This window comes from Hyperolius riggenbachi, chromosome 1 (assembly GCF_040937935.1).
Source record: "Hyperolius riggenbachi isolate aHypRig1 chromosome 1, aHypRig1.pri, whole genome shotgun sequence".
NCBI lineage: Eukaryota > Metazoa > Chordata > Amphibia > Anura > Hyperoliidae > Hyperolius > Hyperolius riggenbachi.
In genome coordinates this window covers 663,219,055-663,239,226 of record NC_090646.1, presented here as the reverse complement: position 1 = coordinate 663,239,226, position 20,172 = coordinate 663,219,055, and the positions used below count along the sequence as shown (strand labels likewise).

The following is a 20,172-nucleotide window of genomic DNA, read 5'->3' as shown; positions in this document are numbered from 1 at the left end:
AAGGTAGTATAGATCAGCACACACTGCAGCTAGTTTACTGTCAGTACAGGCACAGAATAACAGCTTATACTGGAGGTAGCAGAGATCCGCACACACTGCAGCTAGTTTACTATCAGTACAGGCACAGAGTAACAGCTTATACTGTACATGCTGGAGGCAGCAGAGATCAGCACACACTTCAGCTAGTTTACTATCAGTACAGGCACAGAGTAACAGCTTATACTGCACATACTGGAGGCAGCAGAGATCAGCACACACTGCAGCTAGTTTACTATCAGTACAGGCACAGAGTAACAGCTTATACTGTACATACTGGAGGTAGCAGAGATCAGCGCACACTGCAGCTAGTTTACTACCAGTACAGGCACATAGTAACAGCTTATACTGTACATACTGGAGGTAGCAGAGATCAGCGCACACTGCAGCTAGTTTACTATCAGTACAGGCACAGAGTAACAGCTTATACTGTACATACTGGAGGTAGCAGAGATCAGCGCACACTGTAGCTAGTTTACTATCAGTACAGGCACAGAGTAACAGCTTATACTGTACATACTGGAGACAGCAGAGATCTACACACACTGCAGCTAGTTTACTATCAGTACAGGCACAGAGTAACAGCTTATACTGTACATACTGGAGGTAGCAGAGATCAGCACACACTGCAGCTAGTTTACTATCAGTACAGGCACATAGTAACAGCTTATACTGCACATACTGGAGGTAGCAGAGATCAGCGCACACTGCAGCTAGTTTACTATCAGTACAGGCATAGAGTAACCGCTTATACTGTGCATACTGGAGGTAGCAGAGATCAGCGCACACTGCAGCTAGTTTACTATCAGTACAGGCACATAGTAACAGCTTATACTGCACATACTGGAGGTAGCAGAGATCAGCGCACACTGCAGCTAGTTTACTATCAGTACAGGCACAGAGTAAGAGCTTATACTGTACATACTGGAGGTAGCAGAGATCAGCGCACACTGCAGCTAGTTTACTATCAGTACAGGCACATAGTAACAGCTTATACTGCACATACTGGAGGTAGCAGAGATCAGCGCACACTGCAGCTAGTTTACTATCAGTACAGGCATAGAGTAACCGCTTATACTGTGCATACTGGAGGTAGCAGAGATCAGCGCACACTGCAGCTAGTTTACTATCAGTACAGGCACATAGTAACAGCTTATACTGCACATACTGGAGGTAGCAGAGATCAGCGCACACTGCAGCTAGTTTACTATCAGTACAGGCACAGAGTAAGAGCTTATACTGTACATACTGGAGGTAGCAGAAATCAGCTTAAACATTGTCAATCTTGAGACTTTGCTTTATTGCAGCTGGCTTCCTACAATTGCTTTTAGCTTTCTTTAAAAAATAAATAAATAAAATAACAAGTCCTTAATGACCAACAGCGCTGTATGGAAAGCATTACAAATATAATTTACGAATCACAAATCTGCCAAGCGTTTAAAAAATGTAACCCCCGAGCCGCCCGCCTGTCCGAATTATAATAAATGGCTTTTATAGAATCACATTGGTGTGGCTCGATACACAGATAATTCACCACATGCAGAAGTCAATGGAAAGAAGCCGGAGAAACGGCAGAGAATTCTCCCGGCGAGAGATCTCCGGCGCGGCGCTGACTCTGCGGGGACGCCGCTAATCTCCGCCTCCATTTCCTGCGTTCAAGAAAATGTGAGACAGTAACATGGAGTAACGTGATTATCACAGTTCTGTCTATGGGATGTGGCTGGGAGCAGCAGAAGGGCTGTTTCCACAAAAGAAAACAGATTTTTGCACGCTTTTGCTGTGGATTTGCTGAAAGTGAACCTACGACCGCAGAAAATATCCTGCACAATATTTCTGGGGAGGCTCAGTGGCGTAGGGATCACAACAGCAGCCACAGCGGTGGCTATGGGGCAGGGGCGTTTCTTGGGCAGTGCAGGGAGGGCAACAGCCCAGGGTGCAGACCGGCAAGTAGAAGAAGGGGGGCGCAGGCAGAAGAACATAACCGGTGAGCTAGGGAGCTGGTGACGCGCAGTGCAGCCAAATGGAAGCTGAAAGAAGATTACAGCTCGATCACCTTCCTTGACTCCTCCTGGGCTGCCTGCATCAGACGTCAAGTCACCATCACGCCACCAACGTGTGAGGACACCTGATGTCCTGTAGCGGTACTGCAAGCTGTCAGTGCGCGGCGCCCATGGAGGAGTCGGCTTTCCGGACTCTATTCGCCTGTGTGTTTTCCTGGTCCCTGCTTCCTCCTGGATGAGTGTCTGGTCACTAGTAAGTAGGCAGATCTACTTGTGACCTGTGGCTGTGTGACTGTTCCTAAAGAGTAATGGTTCTTGAATCCATGGGGGTGGGGAAAAGGGGCACAATTTTTACACCCTCGTCCTGGGTGCAATTTAGCCTAGAAACAGCCCTGCTGTGGGATGCGCACAATGGAGGGCCCAGTCACTGTGACGGGTGATAAGGGGGTCCGTGGCCAGTGGGGGGCACCCTGAAGTGCAGAGTAGTGAGCCGAGGGAGTGGTAATCCCCTCTCCAGGCTCCACCAGCGATCCACCTTCTCCTAGGTGTCCCCGTCTCCATGGCTGCACTCCATCTCTCATCATGTGACCCGCTGCATGTGTGGCAGTTACATGAAGATAGACAGCTCTGGGACCATAGAGAATGAAGAGGAAGGTAGATTGCCCAGTAGTGCCCATACGTGGTACAATTTTTTCATTTTTTTTAATTCGATCATTTTGTTCGATTATTCTGTTAGATCGAATATAAAGATTTTTCCAACATGTCCAATCCCATTTTTATTGAAAAAAACTGGATAATTGCTTGTTTTTCTTGATCTAAAAAAAGATTATTTTCGATTTGATCGTTTTGGTTGAATAAACTGGAAAATCAAACGTTTTTATTGTACTGTGTATGGGCACCATAGTAGTGAGGTGAGTTACTTCTCTCCTCTTCATTTCATTGACCATCCCTAATTGCTTAATAGAGAGTAACTCTGTGGTGCCCCCTTCTACAGTTGTCACCCCAGGCATGTGCCTGGCTTGCCTGTGCCTAAGAACGGCCCTGGTTGAGCGAGAGAGAAGGTTAGAGTGAGGTTTGTTTTTTTTAGATATGAACATTTGCTGAGAGAGAAGATGGGGCAGACCAGGAGTTGGAGCTCACATAGGCCTTATTCAAACCTAAAATAAAAAATGCTAGCATTTTGCTCCACTGCGCGCTGCGTTTCTGGTAAAAGCGCTTTTCCGGAGTGGTTTTGTAATTCACTTCCTGACGCATGTCAGGAAGTGAACTCTTTGACCTGGAAAAGAATAAATACAATGTATTTATTCTTATAAAAGCAAACGCAATCGCCACCTAAAGCGGTTTAGTGAGCGTTTAGCATTCTTGCTATACCTACCATTAGAGCAAAAATGCCTCAAAAATGGTCCAGGCACCCCTTTGCTGAACGCACAGCGCACAAACCGCGCTGATATGAATCTTCTCATAGAGATTCATTGCACAACCATTTTGTGGACAATTTTTAAAAAATGCCGAAAAAACGCCCCTAGAGCGAACGAGCGCACAGGATGTATCTTTCTGCAGATAGGCATGATGTAGTTCGGCATATTGTGGTTATTATCTCAGAAGACATGAGATCGGATTCTGCTGTATTGATCTGAGCTGGAAGGTGCCGGGGCCGTAGTCTTTGTCTTGCCCACGCTGGACTTCAGATGCCTCCGGGACTATCATATTAAAAACCCGACAGGTGGACAATGAGAGGAGGCTTTCATCTCGGGTTATGAATTCAGTGTGATTCCAATATAACACGGGTCACATTAAAGATGCATAGAACACGATGTTTAGTCTGCACGCCCGGCTCTGCCTGTGAATCTATACCAGAGCCAAGGCGGAGATGTGTCCAGCTGAGCTGTGATATTAGATGGAAGAGCGAGAAATGATCGATAACCTCACAACATGCTGATCGCATGAAATGGAAAAATGGGGGCACTCCGTATTCCCTAAGGCTCCTCAGCTCTCCATCTCTCTAAAGGTGGCCACACATGATACAATAAAGTGTTTCCAATCATCCTACCTGATAATTCCCCTGTGTCTCTGTGTCCCGTCCCTGTGTCCGTGTGTTTGCGCTACTGCGCATGTGCCGCACGGACAGCCGTTGGGACAGAGGGAGGACGGGGCAAGGGGGCCGGGCAGGCGTGTGTGTGTGCGCGCCTGCGGCAGACGTGCTTGCGAGCGGGGGTAGTAGTGATGGGAATTCCGGCTCTTCTCAGAGAATCGGCTCTTCTGAATCGGCTCCCATTAAAGAGCCGGCTCTTACGGCTCTCAATCGGCTCTTCGTTAAATATCACTGGACACCACTCAGAATCGGAGTAAAAGCTCCGCCCCTTCTCCATGACAACTCCAGGCTGCTTCGCTGACTGGGGCAATCCCTCCTGCTACTGCTCTGCTCCGCCCCATACACTCCTACAAGCTGCAAGAGGAGGACTACATCTCCCAGCATGCCTCAGCGCCCTTTATTACATAGCAAATTAGAGCTGTGTGGGGCGGCTGAGGCATCGGCTCTTTTTCAATTGAGCATCGGCTCCTCTCGTTCGCAGCAAAGAGCCGGCTCTTAGGGCCCTTTTCCACCAGCGCTGGCTGAATCGCAAAACCGCAAACCGCTAGCGATTTTACAATCGCTACGGTTTGCTTTTTAACATAGGAATCGCAGTAGGTCATTTCCACTACCGCGATTCGCTTTTGTCGGGAACGCGAACGCGCGGCGGAGCGATAATTGCCGCAATTTTGCTATGCAGTGCATAGCATAGCAAAATCGCGGCCGCAAACGTCGGGGGAATCGCCGGTTTTGCGATTCAGCAATCGCTAGCGTTCAGCATGAACGCTAGCGATTGCAGGTGGAAAAGGGCCCTTAGAGCCAGCTCGTTCGCGAACGACCCATCACACACCACACACACACCACACACCACACACACACACCACACAGCATACACCACACACACACCACACAGCACACACACACACCACACACCACACACACACCACACACACACACACCACACACACACCACACACACACACAGACACACACACACCGACACCCACACACCACCACACACACACCACGCACACAGCACACACACACACACACACACCCACACACACACACACCACACACACACACACACACACACACACACACACACACACACCGCACACCACACACCCACACACCACACACACAACCACACACACACCACACACACACCACACACACACCACACACACCACACACACACACCCACACACACACACACCCACACACACACACACACCGCACACCACACAACACACACCCACACACCACACACACACACACAACCACACACACCACACACACACACAGACACACACACACACACACCACACACACCACACACACACACCACACATACACACACACACCACACACACACCACACACACACCACACACACACACCACATACCACACACCACACACACACACACACACACCCCACACCACACACACACCACACACACACCACACACCCCACACCACACACACACCACACACACACACCACACAGCACACACCCACACACACACACACACACCACACACACACACACACACACACCACACACACAGCACACACCACACACACACACACACACATACACACACAGACATACACACACCACACACACACACACACATACATCACACACCACACACACACCACACACACAGACACACACACACCACACACACACACACACATACATCACACACCACACACACACCACACACACAGACACACACACACACCACACACACACACCGCACACACAGACACACACACACCACACACACACACACACACAGACACACACACACCACACACCGACACACACACACACACTACACACACACACACACACACACACACACACACACACACACACACACACACACACACACACAGACACACACAGACACACACACACCACACACCGACACACACACACACACTACACACACACACACACACACCACACACACAGACACACACACACACCACACACACACACCGCACACACACCACACACACACACACACACACACACACACACACACCGACACACACACACACACTACACACACACACACACTACACACACACACACACCCACACACACCGACACACACCCACACACACCGACACACACACACACACACACACACACACACACACACACACACACACACACACACACACACACACACACACACACACACACACACACACACACACACACACACACACACACACACACACACACACACACACACACACACACACACACACACACACACACACACACACACACACACACACACACACACACACACACACACACACACACACACACACACACACACACACACACACACACACACACACACTATACACACACACACACACACACACCACACACACACACCGCACACACACACACACACACACCACACACCGCACACACACACACACACACACACACACACACACACACACACACCGACACACACACACACACTACACACACACACACACTACACACACACACACACACTACACACACACACACACCCACACACACCGACACACACACACCCTCTCTCTCTCCCGTCCTCACTCATCTCTCCTTTTCTCCTCTCCTCTCCTCTCCTCTCCCTCTCCTATAATCTCTCCTATAATCTCTCTCTCTCTCTCTCCCGTTCTCACCCTTCTTTCCTTTTCTCCTCTCCATGCTCTGGAGCTCTCTCCACTTTATCATCTCTTTCTTGCTCCTCCCCACTTCCTTTGCCTCTCCTATAATCTCTCTTTATCCTCACCATCTTGTTCTTCTTTTCTTCTTGCTCTCTCCCTCACCCTCACCCATCCCTCCTTTCCTCCTCTTAGTACTATGGAGCTCTCTTTCTCTACTTTCTCATCTCTACCTTGCTCCTCCCCACTTCCTTTCCCTCTCCTATAATCTCTCTTTACACCCCCCCTCCTCCCCTTCTTGCGCTCTCTCTATCTCTCTCTCTCTCTCCCGTCCTCACCCATCTCTCCATTTATCCTCTCCATGCTCTGTAGCTCTCTCTCTCTCTCTCTCCACTTACTCCTCACCACTTCCTCTCCCTCTCCTAACCCAACTCTCTCTCTCTCCCTCCCCCCCCTCCTTCACCCTTCTTTCCTTTTTCTCCTCTCCCTGCTCTGGAGCTCTCTCCACTTCCTCATCTCTTTCTTGCTCCTCCCCACTTCCTTTGCCTCTCCTATAATCTCTCTTTATCCTCACCATCTTGTTCTTCTTTTCTTCTTGCTCTCTCCTCCACCCTCACCCATCTCTCCTTTCCTCCTCTTAGGGCTCTTTCACACTGCGGTAGAAAAGGCTGAAAGTCAGCCTTTTGCTTAACGCCAATACATAGCGTTTTCAAAGCGTTTTCAAAGAGTTTTACAGCTCATATGAAAACGTCCTTTTTTTTTTCTTCTATAAAAATAAGTGAACAAGATAGCTGTAAAACGCTCTGAAAAGGCTTTGAAAACGCTGAAGTTGGCATTTTCCATTGACTATCATTGAAACGCCAACAGCCAACTTTGGCTGTAAACAGCCCTGAAAAAGCTCCTGGGAGCGTTGAAACGCAACGCTCCAAAACGCCGAGTTAGATGTGAAAGGTAAAATAAAAGTCTATGGACTTTCTTTTACCTAGCAAAACGCCAACTTCGGCCGTGGCGTTAAAACGCCGAAAAATCCCTCTGGTGTAAAAGGGCCCTTAGTGCTCTGGAGCTCTCTTTCTCTACTTTCTCATCTCTACCTTGCTCCCCCCTTACTTCCTATCCCTCTCCTATAATCTCTCTTTACACCGCCCCCCCCCCCCCTACCCTTCTTGCTCTCTCTCTCTCTCTCCCCAGCCATCACTCATCTCTCCTTTTCTCCTCTCCATGCTCTGTAGCTCTCTCTCTCTCCACTTTCTTCTTCCCACTTCCTCTCCCTCTCCTATAGTCTCTCTTTATCCTCCCCATCTTGTTCTCTCTCTCTCTCTCTCTCTCTCTCTCTCTCCCTCTCTCTCCCTCTCTCCCTCTCTCTATCTTTTGCATCTTCTCTTCGGCTAGACTGCTGAGATTTCCCCTCTTGGGGAATGAAGAGTGTTTTCCAAACGCTGCATTCTGGGAAACCCTCTTGCGTCTATCTTGGCACAGAATAATTTTACAATGAGAGATAGAATTGTGGAGGGAGGAATGAGTATCATGATATTATAACCATAAAGCCCCTTTGTTGAGTCCATTCATCATGAAGGTGGTGAATTCTCATTATGGAGGGAGGGAGATAAGAGATAACGGGGGCTGGTGGGCGACGTTTGCCAGGTGTGCCCGTCCTAATTGTGCTCTCCAGACGCAGTAACTTTCATTTCATAAATGTATCTGCACAAACTGAGATAATAGAAGAACATGAAGATTAGAGGAACGGCATTATTCTCCAAGACAGTGGGAATGACGCGGGAGGGTCTTATCAAATGCCGACAGGTCTTCCTCATATTCGGGCTGTTCACCTGTTTTTACGAAGAAATACTTACAGGAAAGCTGCATTTATAATCTTCTGGTTTTGCTGAGGAATGTGTCTGTATATAAGAACATCCTTCCCTGTTCCTAAAAGTCTCCTTTCTTGCTAGTTAAGCTGGTTATAAAGAATTTTATCTTTGTAGTTACAGTCCCATCCGAGCAGATCAGGAACAGCAAATTGCCATAAAAGCTATTTTGTTGTTACCTGTATAAAATACTCTGTTCTATAAATCCTCTTATTCTAGATGTAATTCCCATTGCTAATATCCTAGTTCTCCCAAACCTAATTCTAACCCTAACTAGTACCCAAGTCCTAATAGTACTAAAATTCCCCATTCCCAAACCCTAATTGTCCTGACCCTAACACTAGTTCCCCAAGTCCTAATAATAGTAAAACGAATTCCCCATTTGCAAACCCTAACACTAGTTCTCCATACTCTAATTCTCCTAACCCTAACACTAGTTCCCAAGTCCTAATTATGCCAAAACAAATTCCCCAAACCCTAATTGTCCTGAATCCTGATCCTAACACTAGTTTCCCAAACTCTAATTCTCATAGCCAATAACCATAACACTAGTTCTCCAAACCCTAATTATCCAAACTGAAACAATAGTTCTCCAAGTCCTAAATATACTAAAACTAGGTCTCCAAACCCTAAATGTCCAAACCCTAACCCTAGTTCTCCAAACCTTAATTCTCCTAATCCTAACACTAGTTCTCCAAACCTTAATTCTCCTAATCCTAACACTAGTTCTCCAAACCTTAATTCTCCTAACACTAGTTCTCCAAACCTTAATTCTCCTAATCCTAACACTAGTTCTCCAAACCTTAATTCTCCTAATCCTAACACTAGTTCTCCAAACCCTAATTCTCCTAACCCTAACACTAGTTCTCCAAACCCTAATTCTTCTAACCCTAACGTTAGCTCTCCAAACCCTCATTCTCCTAACCCTAACACTAGATCTCCAAACCCTAATTCTCCTAACCCTAACGTTAGCTCTCCAAACCCTCATTCTCCTAACACTTGTGTAACGATCGGTGTAACAGAGAGGATCTGATTACCGGCGATCTGAAGTATCACCGAGAATGCAGATATATACCCGATTATAGATGATCTGCAGTATCACCGATAATCAGATATATCTCTAACCTCAGGACACCTGAGTAATATATGAGTGTTTGCTGCAACAGTAATACATTGAGGAGAGCACCCTCACAATGGGTGTGAGGCAGTAGGAGGTACTGCCCAGAGAACAGATTCCTTCCAAAGGCCTGAGGCTCCCCAAGGGGCGGGGCCAGGCTGAGAGTAGGAAGGATCAGAGAGTGAGTGACACCAAAGTCGAAGTGTCACTGACAGGTCTGTGAACTATTTCTCCCAACAGGAGAAATAGTTCTCGAGGTCGGACAGGCCAGGTCGGCAACAGACTGACAGATCAAGTACAAAGACAGGAGACAGAAGCGGAATCCTAAGACTAGCCGAGTTTGGCAACAGAGTATCAGAATGACAAAGGTACAAAATCAGAGATCAGAAGAATGGTCAGGAAAGCAGAAGGTCATAACAAATAATCAACAATTCCTAGACTAAGGTGTGAGTTCCTTGGTCATCAACACCTTGTAAACTGGTCTAGATAATAACACAGATAATAGCAGAATTCCTAGACTAAGGTGTGAGGTCCTTGATCATCAACACCTAGGAAACTGGTCTAATGTAACACAGATACTGACAAGGTCTGAGTGCTACCACGTAGTGATCGCAACGCCAGACACCAGAGGAATGACCAGCACCCAGTATATATACACCAGCGCTCTCCTGCGCCTCCCCTAAGTGCTGGACCAATGAAAACTGAAAGAATTGTCAGCTGACTGGCCTGGTCAGCTGACACCCTTCTGGCTGTCATAAATGCTCTGCCTCTCCGCGCGCGCACGCGTCCTTCTGAATCTGTGTGGACTATCAGTCCCAGCCACACCAGACATGTGTTGTAATGCCTCTGCTGTTTTGGATGCGGAATCCGCCGCACCGCTGTCCGAGCGTGCAGCGTTTTCTCCGCGTTCAGCAGTACTGACAGAAGTAGGCTTATGCATGCAAACCGCCGCGTCGGACGCGGAATCCGCCGCCCTGTTCTCTGGGCATGCGACAGTTTCTCCGCGCTCCGTCAAGCCAATAAATGCAGGTCTCTGCGTGCAAGCTGCCATGTTGAACGCGGAATCAGCCGCCTTACTCTGAGTACTTGCGGTGGCTTTTCCGCGTTTTCTCACAACTTGTTCCTATTCCTAATTATCCTTACTGAAACAATGGTTCCTCATGTCCCAATTATACTAATACTAGTTCTCCAAACCCTAATTTTATCTCATTCCTTGGCTTCCATATAAACATGAGCGCTGTTGGCAACTTGGCATATTGCTCTCTTCCAGTTTTGCGCCTTTGTGCTTATTCGTCTCCAGTGGGTAATCTACTCCCCCTTAATTGACTGTAGAGTGTTGGGTAATATGGTGGCACTTAATAAATAAAGCAATAGTCATACTAATAATAATAAATGCAGGAGCTGCGCTGTACCCCCACGCAAGAAATATAGCCGCAATTATTGTGACTGCGACTGGAGTAAACAAACTCCATGGATGTTATTAAGTCATTTAAAAGCAGCGAACAGCCTCCGCCAAGATGAAAGGGGTCAGAAGCATGATATTTAAGGAGGTCTCGATGAGTCCATATCCTGTGCGCGGAAATGCTGGGGAATGGGGATGAGTGATATTTCCTCTCCTCATACCGCAGACTCATTTGCATATCTGTCAGTCACGCGGCTCTGCTGGCCGTCCTGTGACATTTTCCACGCAGATGTCGTGCAGGAACTGAGCGCGTTATAAGGAGATCCGGCTTTGGCGCTAAGTATAGAAAGGCTGAGCGATAGCCTGCAGACGGTTCCTCTCATAAACATGCAGAAGGAAGGACGCCAGACTGGCAGAACCCAACGCTGCAGCTCATAAAGGCTGGACATGTTTATATCTTTATATAGAACCTTTCAATTGGCAGTCTGTGGAGCAGAGAGCGGCATCTAATGAGCAAGATCGCATTTATCATTTTTCCACAGCTTTTTTGTGACTCCATATACAGCATCCCACTCCATGTGCAGCCCCCCTTCCATGTGTGTCATCCATGTACAGCAGCTCCCCTCCCATTCCATGTGCAGCCCCCTCTTCCATATGTAACATCCATGTACAGCAGCACCTCCCATTCCACGTGTAGCCCCCTCTTCCATGTGTTTCATCCATGTACAGCCTCCGCTCCCACTCCATGTGCAGCCCCCTCTTCCATGTGTTTCATCCATGTACAGCCACCCCTCCCACTCCATGTGCAGCCCCCTCTGCCATGTGTAACATCCATATACAGCAGCCCCTCCCACTCCTTATACAGCCCCCTGTGCCATGTGTAACATCCATGTACAGCAACCCCTCCCACTCCTTATACAGCCCCCTGTGCCATGTGTAACATCCATGTACAGCAGCCCCTCCCACTCCATGTGCAGCCCCATTTGCAATGTGTGACATCCATGTACAGAAGCTTCGCTCCCACTCCATGTGCAGCCTCCTCTTCCATGTGTAACATCCATGTACAGCAGCCCCCTCCCATTCCAAGTTGAGCCCCCTTATTCCTTGTGTATCATCCATGTACAGCAGCCCTCCCATTCCACGTGCAGCCCCCTCTCCCATGTGTAATATCCATGTGCAGCCCCCTCTTCCATGTGTGACATCCATGTGCTGCAGCCCCTCCCATTCCATGTGCAGCCCCCTCTCCCATGTGTAATATCCATGTGCAGCCCCCTCTTCCGTGTGTGACATCCATGTACAACAGCCCCTCCTATTCCATGTGCAGCCCCCTCTCCCATGTGTAATATCCATGTGCAGCTGCCTCTGCCATGTGTAACATCCATGTACAGCAGCCCCTCCCATTCCATGTGCAGCCCCCTCTCCCATGTGTAATATCCATGTACAGCCCCCTCTTTCATGTGTAACATCCATGTACAACAGCCCCTCCCATTCCATGTGCAGCAACCTCTTCCATGTGTGACATCCATGTACAGCAGCCCCTCCCATTCCATGTGCAGCCCCCTCTTCCATGTGTAACATCCATGTACAACAGCCCCTCCCATTCCATGTGCAGCCCCCTCTTCCATGTGTGACATCCATGTACAACAGCCCCTCCCATTCCATGTGCAGCCCCCTCTCCCATGTGTAATATCCATGTGCAGCCCCCTCTGCCATGTGTAACATCCATGTACAGCAACCCCTCCCATTCCATGTGCAGCCCCTCTCCCATGTGTAATATCCATGTGCAGCCCCCTCTGCCATGTGTAATATCCATGTGCAGCCCCCTCTGCCATGTGTAACATCCATGTACAGCAACCCCTCCCATTCCATGTGCAGCCCCTCTCCCATGTGTAATATCCATGTACAACCCCCTCTTCCATGTGTAACATCCATGTACAGCAGCCCCTCCCATTCCATGTGCAGCCCCCTCTTCCATGTGTATCATCCATGTACAGCAGCCCCCTCCCATTCAATGTGCATTACCCACTTCCATGTGTGACATCCATGTATAGAAGCCCCTCCCATTCCATGTGCATCCCTCTCCCCGGCGTGTAACATCCATGTACAAAATACCCCCCCCCCCATTCCATGTGTAGCCCCTACTTCCATATAAAACATCCATGTACAGTAACCCCCTCTTCCATGTATACCGTCCATGTACAGCAGTCCCTCTGCTTTATGAGTAGCTTCCTTTGGTAGCAGGTCCCGTTTACTGGCGTAACTAGTAGGGGGTAGCAGCCTCCATGAATGCTGGGGGGCGGACCCAGACTTCGTCCTTCCTCCCTCTCCACCTGGGCCCCCCTCTGTTTGTATTATTTCATTCAGGTCTGCATGGCTATTCCCGGATGAGGACTCTCCAGCGCTCCAGCCACTAGGTGTCACTGTCCTCTCTGCCTTCCTCTAGATCTGATGAATGTCGCAATTCAGACTGAGAGGAAGGCAGAGAGGACAGTGACACCTAGTGGCTGCAGCGGGAGTGCCAGAGAGTAAGCCCTTTCACTGCCACCACGCTGGTCTGTGGGCATGGATGACAGAGCCAGGAGAGCTTAGAAGGGAGGGGCCCTTGTGGAGGATGGAAGAAGTTCAGGCTCCTCCTCCCTGCTGGGCATGGGGGTAAGGGGGAGTAGGTCTGAAAGTAGAAAGCGACCACCCTAAAAGTTTTGCAGGGAAGCCCGGTAAGGCGAAGAAACACCCCCGCCCCTATTCCATACATTGCTCTCATTTCCATTTGCAGGCTCCTGTTCTATATGCATTAAGCTCTCTTCCATGTTTAACTGTCCCCTTGGGAGCTGCCTATGTGGCCTTTCTGGAAATCAGGCCCTACTTTACGGCCTGATTTACTACAGCCCCACACACACTCACAACTATCGCTTTGGGCCTCCTCTAACAATTGTACAGCTGACCTACTATGTCGTTTAGACATAGTGAATGGCCAAACAAATTAGCACCTTGCTGTCGTTTACAATCCTTACATTGCTCCTCCCTCCCCTCCCATGGAGCAGCACACGTTGCTTAGCTATAGCCAAACAGCATGTCCATACAGTGCTCGTTCCAAGATATGTCTCCCTAACAATGACCAGTAGTCGATAAGCCTGACATATTCTTAGCATCTTGAAAGTCTCAAGTGATTTTATTATTAAAAACTATCTTTCCATTTCAACCTGCAGTCATGGCAACGGTATTTGTGGCAACAGCACTGTGTTATGCTGTTGCTATGAGACTACACGGAAACTCCCTCCAACCCCTGGTCTGGGGCTCCAAGCAGGATCTCCGATGACCATGAGAATGGTGACAAAGCAGCACAGAACTACACAGGTGGAATTATCATAATAACTCAGGGCAACTGGGACTACAGTCACCAAGGAAATAATTGGTATCACAAAGGCTGAAGGAGGCGACTGCCTCAGGCGCTGGGGAGCTTGGGGCGTTTGCTAGTTATTACCCCTGCTGCCTGCCCTTCCCACACACACACATCCATGCTGCATCTGTTGATCTGTGCCGCCATGCTCTCGCTCACACACAGCGGATCTCCCTCTGTCCCTCTAGTTCTGGCTGTGCTGCCCGCCTGCATACTGAGATGAGATGAGAGAGCCAAAACCCTTCAGAGGCCCCGTGTCATTTTGCCACTTCTGCTGCTTTTCATAAATGGGGATTAGTGCTGCTCTTCATATGTGGGGGTCATAACCGCTTTTCACATGCTAAAGTCAATGCTGCATTTCATATGCAAGTCAATTTTTTTTAATGTCAGGTTATTTGAATTCAACATTGAGGACTGTATGTCTGCTGTGGAAAAAGTGTGTGTAGGTACGGGGGGTAGGTTGCTGTTGGTCAGGGGGCAGCTGGTGATATTTGGCCTTGGGCGGTTAAAGGTACAAAGTCAGCCCTAGGTATCACTCAAATCCTGCTGGCAAAAGTATGGGATTTGGAAAGATCCCCTTTAGAGGTGCGATCAGGCAGTCCCAATATAGGTAGCTCTAAATTTCACTATGTAGATGAAAGACAAAAAAAGAGAGAGCGCTCTATGAAAGATATGTCAATCTGTACATTGTCCTGTCCAGGACAGGTTTCACCTGATTCAATTGTGGCTGTTTGCAGAAACCAGCCAGAGAAGACATGTGTCCCTTTCAGGCCAGCCAGGGACCAAGCTGTCACGGAGGTGGCCAGAAGTGGGGTCTCCCAGGGGAGGCAGCACAGACTCCTTCGTTGGATGGCATTGGTCCAGATATGTATAGGGGACACTTACCCAACCCAAGTGTGGCAGTAATGGGGAGTGGTGTCCTCGTAGCAATAGCCATTAGCAGCTGTAGGCAGAGTAGTGGGCATCATGCGGTTACTAGACAGTGCCGCAGCGACTGAAATATTCAAACAGCGGGAAATGCTAGATGGATTAGAAAGATTTATTGGGCATACAAGATAAAGGTGGTTACAGACAACACGTTTCAAGGAGAATCAGCCTCTGTTTCCTCAGGTCAATAAAACTTTGCCCATAAGGTCACTCTGCTCAAGACATCACATGCACAGGCCCGTCAATGCACATCTGAATGATCCAGGGGTGAACTAGGTAGTGATAAGACTAAAACTGAGCTCATTGTACTTAACTTGCTGAGTTTAGAGGAGGAGGAATATTGCCGATGATTCCCCGTTCTGATACACCTTATTAGTTAGAACTAATTTCCGTCTTCCTGATTTGCTACTTGACTTCTATTTTTGCTAAAGAATATTCACTTTGATATTCACTAATGGCCAGATTTAAGGCTAACCCAAAAGTACCTTCAAATGTTTGGCTGCGTTCTCACGCCTGTTAGTAGTTGATAATAAACGGTCCCGCGCTCTTTCAGGTTGCTAAGAAAAAGAAACGCCTGGCGCCAAGATCCTGTCAGTGGATAAGCGGAGCAGATGGTTCTGCCGCTTCCAACTGCAACATCAGCCAACGTCCGCCCACACAGCGGTCTTCGGCAGATGGGGGCTATGACAAGATGGCAGCTCCTGTTTTCCCAGACAGGCATCTCGGCTCTCTCTCTCTTTGCCGCTTCCTCTCTCCAGGACACGTTGAAAGGTTTTTATTGTCCGCTGTCACTTCTTCTTATGAGGATATTAGAGGCTGTCACCGCCACGACATGACGGTATTCCACCCCCCCTCCCTTGCTTTCCCAAGCTGTCAACTTTCCCATCACCCTCAAAAAAGACATAAGGTGGGGTTGTCAAATGCGACAATTACACTCTACAAACAAAGCAACTGGTGGGGTGGGAGTCCTCAAAGCAGCTGTGCACCATTGTACTGCTTTCCGATGGTTCTTCACCTTACTGCAAGGAACTTTTTGTCTTTAATTTGGTAATTAGAGAACGGCTAATTAGCAGTGCTCCCTCGGATAAAGAGACGCTTGTCTGCAAAGAGGCATCAGCAATCTGGCTGGCTGAGGTTTTGCTCCAAGTTTTCTCTCTGCCGCCCTTCTGTCTCGTTATGCCATCCCTGTGCCTTCAAACAAAGCTTCAAAGACCATGAAGAAGGCCTAAAGCCAGATCCTCATTAGTGGCAAGCAGGGTTGAGGTTGCATCTTAGGAAGCTATGGTCATGTTAAGGAAAAAAAAAAAAAAAAAAAAGCTAAATGCCTTGAAGAAGACTATCACTCATTACCATGAGTCTGCATGTGTGGAAGGGCATGCAGATGTGAGATAAATACTCATCTCACCAAACCCTGGAGTACTGGGGGAGTCTTGTCCCAGGACTCTTAATTGAATAACTACTGTCTACAGCCATGATTAAAAACATACCGGTATGTGATTTTCGGGTGCCAGAACAGTGCAGAATATCGGTAAATTTACCTATACTCTACTATTTAATTTTCTGTAGTAAAATATTGGTAATTGTTACTGATATTTTACTATAGGTAAACCTAACCCTACTCTCTCACAGAACCTTCCCTCTACCAATGTCTAACCCTAACCCCCCTGGTGAGCCCTTATCCTAAGACTCCAGTGGTGCTTAATTCTAAGACCCCCCTGGCGATGCCTAAACCTAAGAATCTCCTGATAGTGTCTAACCCTAACCCCACCTGGTGGTGCCTAACCCTAACCCAACCTGGTGGTGCCTAACTCTAAAACTCTCCCACCTGGTGGTGCAAAAAATGAAAATCAAAAACAGCAAAATAAAAAAACAATAATCACTGTGTGCTACTTGGCGAATTTCCCCTTTGTTGCCGGCTTAAAAAAAAAAAAAACACACAAAAAACGATAATTATCAGGCTTCACCTTGTGCCAAAATTTCCCTTTTGGCGCTGGCTTGCTGATATTTCCAAGTCTGTGGCGGTGCCTGATTTGTCCAGGGGATACTTGCATAGAGCCATTGCTTAAGCTGTATCTAACTAGCCACAATACCTCTATAATTCATATGGGCCTTAAGAGTACCTGGCGCTAGAATCCCTACACTTACCTGGTGTTGAAAGCTTCATGTGTACCATGCTGGAGGTCCCTAGTGTACCTGGTTTTGGTGGCCCCAAGTGAACCAAGTGGTGGAGGCCCCAAGTGCAACTGGAGTCGGAGGCCCCAAGTGCCCCTGGTGTTTGAGGCCCAAGGTGTTCCTTGGTGTCAGAGGCCATAAGTGTAACTGGTGTCGGAGGCCCCAAATGTACCTGGGTGTTGAAGATCCCAAGTGTACCTTATTATTGGAGACTCAATGTTTTGTAGCTATACCTCTTCTATTACTGTTATATAGGAGCAGTGTAGCCATATCTTTCAGGATAAGGCCTACCACGGTCTCTATGCTTTATTTGGGCACTCTGCTTACTAAAGCCCCACACACTCTTCAGACCATTGTTGTCCAAAGCAATCTATTGCTGGGACTGGGAGGCATTGTTAGAACATTTACCATTTGGTTAAGGATGAGCGGTAGCGAGCTGCTGGAGTGGAACCAACTATGGTCAATAACAATAGCAATCTGGCATGATTTTCCAGCACATCCAGTTACTAATGAACTCACACCAAACATCGGGGGACATCTGCACTTATTTAGATGTTCTGGAATTATAGTGGACCTCTTGGTTGGAGAGGGAAAATACGTTGTGACGGTTCTGTAATATGTTGGCGCTTTATAAATACAATAAATAAATATGAAGCTTTGGAGTTGGTCTTGAGGGAATATATCAACAAAAAATAAAAAAAGGAAACTAAATGAAAACCTGCCTGATGCGCGCCGATATGTTCCTATCCAGGCATCCGTATCCCTCTCCCTTCTAGCGGCAGAATCTGGCAATGTTCCCAGAGGGCACTTGCCCTTCCTCCTCTCCCTGACACCTAGATAAATATAGCCCTCACCACTCTATTTAAAGCAGCAATTTTAGCAATACTCACCGGGTGAAATTGTCATCCTCTTCAGAATGGCGATAGGTATTCCCTCGGTGCTATTCCTAGACCTTATCACTTTCATTAATCTGAGCCCTGATGGGCTTCCACGAGCTATATTTCTTCTAATGACCTCCGACTGCCAGAGCTGAGCTGCCAAGCTGACTTGCTGGTCTCCATCCCTCTGTTCCTCTCTGCTCCTCATCGTTCCTTAGATGTTCCTCGTAGACCTGGTGCTACAGATCTGTAGCAAGAAACACAATCTTCATACTTAGGGCCTGATTTATACTCACCATAGCTGAAGATACATGGAGGAGGTCATATGTGTTCCTGAGAATCTGGCCTAGATTCAGTAAACCTTTCTACAGGTGAAACTTGAAAAATTTGAATATCGTGCAAAAGTCCCTTTCAGTAATTGAACTTAAAGAGAACCTGTACTGAGTAAAATTATTTAAAATAAACACATGAGGTAACTTCAAATGAACATTAAATAGTTACCTTGCCATCAGTTCCTCTCAGAAGCTCACCATTTTCTTCTTACAGTGATCCCTTCCAGTTCTGACAACATTTTGTCAGATCTGATATATATCAGTTGCTGTCAGTAAAATATCAGTTGCTATCAGTTATAGCTGAGAGGAAAACTGATGTACCAGGTAATGTCCATGTTTCCCTATGGCTCAAGTGGGCAATGTTACAGTTTAACAGTGTGCTGACCAGAAAGCTGTTATGGGTAATGGCCATTTTCAAAATGGAGGACGAAAAATTCCCTTGATCACAGTGAACAAACAGGACGCGGGAGAGGAGAAAGACACTGAGGAGTAGACTACATGGAAGGGAAGTATGACTTGTGTATGGTTATTTTGACTTTTAATTTTCAGTTCAGGTTTTCTTTAAGAAATCATCAGGCAAAAATAAAAAAAAATCAGCCTTACTCATCTGGGGCTTTCTCCAGCCCCTTGCAGCCAGCTCCCTGAATGCTGTTCAGGCTGACCTCGAGGTCGTCCTTACTGCGCCTGCATTAAGCGCCGCTGTCAATTAAGGCCACGTGGTCCATGGCGCGCCGCGAACCACGTGGCCATAATTGACAGCGGTGCTTAACGCAGGCGCAGTAAGGACGACCTCGAGGTCGGCCTGAACAGCGTTCGGGTAGCCCGGGACGGCGGTGGAGAGCGGAGCCGTCAGTGTGGGACGCGCCATGGACCACGTGGCCATGATTAACAGCGGCGCTTAACGCACGCGCAGTAAGGACGACCTCGAGGTCAGCCTGAACAGCATTCGGGTAGCCCGGGACGGCGATGGAGAGCGGAGCGGTCAGCGTGGGACAGTCATCTGCAAGGGGCTGGAGAAAGCCCCAGGTGAGTAAGGCTGATTTTTTTATTTTTGCTTGATGATTCCTTTAAAAGGTGAAACTAATATATGAAAGACTCATTACATGCAAAGCGAAATATCTCAACTCAAGCCTTTATTTGTTATCATTTTGATGATTATGGCTCACAGCTTCTAAAAAAAAACAAAATCAAAATCGCAGACCATTAGAATATTGTGAAAATGTTCAATATTCTCGGCTCAATGTGTCAGACTCTAATCAGCTAATTAACCCAAAACACCTGCAAAA

At 47.8% G+C, this 20,172-nt stretch overlaps 1 protein-coding gene across 2 annotated transcripts in view; it reads right to left on the bottom strand.

The window, feature by feature from the left end:
• Positions 1 to 20,172, bottom strand: part of PHF24 (PHD finger protein 24) — a 196,641-nt gene that overhangs the window by 115,942 nt on the left and 60,527 nt on the right. Inside the window, exon 1 of one of the 2 annotated variants that reach the window (XM_068272178.1) lies at positions 4,087 to 4,282. The exons of the other annotated variant lie outside the window; for it this stretch is intronic. The gene's annotated coding sequence lies outside the window, so the exon portion shown is untranslated. Of the gene's footprint in view, positions 1 to 4,086; positions 4,283 to 20,172 lie in introns of those variants that run through there. 2 annotated transcript variants of the gene reach the window in all.